Source organism: Eumetopias jubatus, unplaced genomic scaffold (genome assembly GCF_037043125.1).
Source record: "Eumetopias jubatus isolate StellerSeaLion01/CBP00866 unplaced genomic scaffold, mEumJub1_p1.0 scaffold_11, whole genome shotgun sequence".
NCBI lineage: Eukaryota > Metazoa > Chordata > Mammalia > Carnivora > Otariidae > Eumetopias > Eumetopias jubatus.
In genome coordinates, this window is record NW_028274817.1 from 48,756,793 (window position 1) to 48,761,893 (window position 5,101).

The window sequence follows — 5,101 nt, forward strand, 5'->3', positions numbered from 1 at the left end:
AATGAATTGTTTTTGTTTCCTAGTGCATGTAAAAGTTATATTTATACTACACTGAAGTCTATAAACTGTCCAATAGCATTATGCCTAAAAAAATGTACACACATTGATTAAAAAATATTTATTGCTAAAACATGTTAACCATCATCCGAGCTTTCAGTGAGTCATAATTTTTTGACTGGTGGAGGGTCTTGCCCCAAGTTGATGGCTACTGACTGATCAGGGTGGTGGTTGCTGATGGTTGGAGTGGCTATGGCAATTTCTTAAAATAACAGTGAAATTTGCCACATTCATTGACTCTTCCTCTCACAAATGATTTCTTGGTAGTGTGTGATGCTATTTGATAGCATTTTACCAATGGTAGAACATCTTTCAAAATTGGAGTCAGTCTTCTCAAACACTGCCACTGCTTTATCAACTAATTTTATGTAATATTCTGAATGATTTGTTGTCATTTCAATGATTTTCACAGCATCTTCACCAGGAGTAGATTTCATCTCAAGGAACCACTTTCTTTGTTCATCCATAAAAATTAATTCCTCACCTGTTAAACTTTCATCATGAGATTGTAGCAATTCAGTCACATCTTCAAGCTCCAATTCTAATTCTGGTTTTCTTGCTATTTCTACCACAACTGCAATTATTTCCTCCACTTCAGTCTTGAACCCCACAAAGTCCTCCATGAGGGTTAGAATCAACACCTTCCAAAATCCTGTTAATGTTGATATTTTGACCTCTTCCCATGAATCAGAAATGTTCTTAATGGCATCTAGAATGGTGAATCTTTTCCAGAAGGTTTTTAATTTACTTTGCTTAGATTCATTAGAGGAATCATTATCTATGGCAGCTAGAGTCTCATAAAATGCTTCTCTTCAATAATAAGACTTGAAAGTCAAAATTACTCCTTGATCCATGGGCTGCAGAATGGATGTTGTGTTAAGAGCAAGACAACAATATTAATCTCATTACACATCTCCATCAGAGCTCTTGGGTGATCAGGTGCATTATCAATGAGCAGTGATATTTTGAAAGGAATCTTTGTTTTTGTTTGTGTCTAAGAAGTAGGTCTCAACAGTAGGCTTGGAATATTCAGTAAATCATATTGTAAACAGATGTGCTGCCATCCAACCTGTTTTGTTCCATTTATAGAGCACAGGCAAAACATTTTTTTTCACTGTGCAGTTTCAAAGTTATTTCTGATACCAAAACTTGACAGCACACAAAAGGAAAGAAAATCAACAAACAAGGAACAGCAAATAAATTTATCCTGCATGCCACTTTCAGTCAACAGAATGTGGCTCTCTAGATAGCTGTGTTTAGTAGGAATTTGAGGCTTCAGCCTCACTCAGGGGAAAGACTATTGCAACTGATTAGCAACATCAACATCTCACTCAACCCAGAATAAACCAATGGCACCAAGTTGGCAGCAAAGTTGGCATTGGCTGTACCACCAGGGCCAATAATGGGGCAAGTGAAGGTCTGACAAAATCTGGAGTGGACTTCTAGTGGCATCTGGCCTAGAAGGTATATAGGATTCTAGACCAGGGACAATCAAAATCTCCTTCCTCATCTCAGGTCAGCAGTTCAAACTCAATGTCATCTCAGCTCCAGGGCCCAAATACAGACTCATCTCTAATCCTCATGCAGGTTTTCCCTTCAGACTGGTCCTCAGCCTCAGCTGTAGCAGCATCCATTGCATCCAAGGCCTCATCTGCCATCTCCATGAACTGTGTGGTCCATTCTCAAGGATCTCTCTTCTGAACCTCTATCTTAGTACTTTCAACTCATTAGTTTCATGGTAGGAATGGAGGCCCCAGAGGAACTCATACTCAGGAGGTTTGCTGTTGGGCACTCGTCTGTAATTCAGGTACTTTTGCTTTACAAACTCATAAGTGAGAAGTTTCCTTAGATCTCCAAGGAGAGGAGTCTCACACCAGAAAGCAGTCCCATCTTGTGTAGTGCCTTCCAGAGGACAGCTTCACTGGCACGGTTGCCATTTGTGAAGGTGATGTCCATATCACTAAGGTAGTGTTATTGGGCTTGGGTGTCTTTGGTTGTCCCCAGTATGCCAACCAGGGACGTGGGGGTACTGATGAGAATATACAGGTGTTCTTCCTTGTCAATCTCCTTCAGTTGAATCCCAAATTTCTTCTCCAGGATAAACATCAGTGTATTCATGGATGATATCCCTCAGCATTTCTGAGTGCATGATGGGCACCTTTGTGTAATCTTTAAGAATCAGCTATTTAACCAACTTATTCGCTCTTTCCTGAAGAAAAGCCACATCTTGGGGATGTGAGGCACCCAGGTTCTGTGAGGCATGCAAGGTGGGAGAGGGATACAGGTTCCGCCAGTCAGCTGGGAGTGGCCATCAGTGGGAAGTGACCAATCAGGTAGCAGAAGTCAGTCTTCAGCAGGGCTTTGCCAATCTGGAGGACCATGCCAGCCTGGTGGGTTCTGCCATCCAGGTGGATTCTGCCAAGCCAGTGGGTTCAGCCAGACAACCACACCATGCCAGATAATGGGGTTCTGCCAAGCAACTGAATTTTGCCAGGCTGGTGGAGTCTGCCTAGTTGAGAGGCTCTGATGTGCTGGTGGGGTCTATCTGATGGGTTCTGCCAGGCCAATGAGGTCTTGCAGAGCACATTGGGGGAGGTACACCATGTGAGTTCTGAGTAGTAACTGTAACTGGTGCAGACCTCCAGGTCCCTGTAACCAGTGGAGCCCAACTCTGATCCTCACCGCTGTTCTCATCCACATTCAAGTTATTAATCTTGTAGGTCCTCTTGCCCTGAATTATAGTCTTGGACTCCAGAGTCTGATCCTGGGAAGCAACTGCTGATATCTGTGCAGTTGCACCATCAGATTCAGGGACACCTAGGTTGGTCTGTACTTCAGTCTGTGAAGTAGCCATCTTGGCTTAGTTAATATTCTGGGCCTGGGTATCAGCTGTTGGGGCCCTAGTGGTATCATTCCAAGCCTTACAGGCCGTCTTAGGTTAAGTGTTGACCATCTCACTGGTCCTGAAAGAAAAATTGTAGGTGGCATTTGGGCCCACCATAGTAGTGGTGTTCTAGGCCTTAAAGACCATCTCGGACTTGTTAGCAGTTAACTCACAGGTGGTTGCTGCCTGGGAAAAAATCATAGGCAGCATTTGGGCTCTTTGGGCTGGCATTCTGGGATTTATAGGCTGCCTTAGGGGGCACATTGTGTATCTCCATGGCACTGAGAGCCTAAGAGAAATCATAGGCACCATTTAGGCCTTTTGTGGTGGTGTTCTGAGCCTTAAATGTCGTTTTGGGCATAGTGAATATCAGCCTGAATATCAGCCATTTCACTGGCTGTTGGGGGCTGTGAACTCTGGGGACTAGCATTAGGCCCAGCTGCTAGGGCCTGGTTGGTAGGTGGCACCTCCAAGATCTAGATTGCCTCCATCAGGATCTGTATAAGTAAGGTTTGTCTTCTACAGAGGCCTCAGCCTAGAAGGCCCACACCATCACACCATAGTCCATTTTGTGAGCCATGGCTCCTGTTCCTCTGGCAAGAGCAGGGCCTTGCCTCAGACTCCAACCCCAACCCCTTCATTGCCTCCCTTCTTCACCACTCAGAGGATCAGGATTGCTGTGCTTGGCTCTCTGCAGCCACACCCTCTCTTGTCCAGGAGAAAATGCCAATGTGGCAGCCCAGAATAGACATAACTCTTAAGGGCCCTAGGATTTTTGGAATGAGCATTGGCTTCAATTTAAAGTCACCAGCTGCATTAGCCCTTAATAAGAGAGTCAGCCTGTCCTTTGAAGCTTTAAAGCCAGGCATTGACTTCTTTTTAGCTATGAAAGTCCTAGATGGTATCTTCTTCCAATAAGGCTCTTTGGAAGATCTGTTGTTTAGTGTAGTCACCTTCATTAATTATCTAAGCTAGATCTTCTGGAGAACTTGCTGCAGTCTCTACATCAGCACTTGCTGCTTCACCTTGCACTTTTATGTTAAGGAGACAGCTTCTTTCCTTAAACCTCATGAACCAACTTCTGCTAGCTTCAAATTTTCTTTTGCATTTTTTTTTGAGGTAGTGATCAACAATTCATCATTTATGTATAACACCCAGTGCTTCATGCAGTACATGCCCTCCTTAATACCCATCACCGGACTAACCCATCCCTCCACCCCTCCCCTCTAAAACCCTCAGATTGTTTCTCAGAGTCCATAGTCTCTCATGGTTCAATTCTCCCTCTGATTTCCCTCACTTCATTTTTCCCTTCTTTCTCCTAATGTCCTCCATGCTATTCCTTATGTTCCACAAATAAGTGAAACCATATGATAATTGACATTCTCTGCTTGACTTATTTCACTTAGCATAATCTCCTCCAGTCCCATCCATGTGGATGTAAAAGTTGGGTATTCATCCTTTCTGATGGCTGAGTAATATTCCATTGTATATATGGACCACATCTTCTTGATCCATTCATCTGTTGAAGGGCATCTCAGCTCTTTCCACAGTTTGGCTATTGTGGACATTGCTGCTATGAACATTGGGGTGCATATGGCCTTTAATTTCACTACATCTGTGTCTTTGGGGTAATTCCTCACTTCTTTCAGCCTTCATAGAATTGAAAAAAAAGAGTCAGGGCCTCACTCTTGATTAGGCTTTGGATTAAGGGAATGTTGTGGCTGGTTGATCTTTTATCCAGACCACTAAAATTTTCTCTATATCAACAATAAAGCTGTTTCTCTTTCTTATCATTGGTGTGTTTACTGGAGTAACACTTTTAATTTCCATCAAGAACTTTTCCTTTGCATTTACAACTTGGCTAACTGACACAAGAGGCCTAGCTTTTAGCCTTTCTTGGTTTTTGATGTGTCTTCTTCATTAAGCTTAATAATTTTAAGTTTTTGATTTAAAATGAGAAACATGTGACTATTCCTATCGCTTAAACACTTAGAGGCTGTTGTAGGGTTATTAATTGGTCTAATTTCAGTATTGTTGTTTCTCAGGGAATTGGAAGAACTGAGAAGAGGGAGTGAGATAGGGGAATAGCCAGTCAGTGGAACAGTCAGAATATACACACATTTATTGATTAAATTCACCATCTTATATGGATATGATTTG

At 42.6% G+C, this 5,101-nt stretch overlaps 1 pseudogene; it reads right to left on the reverse strand.

Annotated features, from left to right (window-relative positions):
• Positions 1-1,384: 1,384 nt before the first annotated feature.
• Positions 1,385-3,521, reverse strand: LOC114207557 (melanoma-associated antigen D1 pseudogene; annotated as a pseudogene).
• Between the last annotated feature and the right edge of the window lie 1,580 nt (positions 3,522-5,101).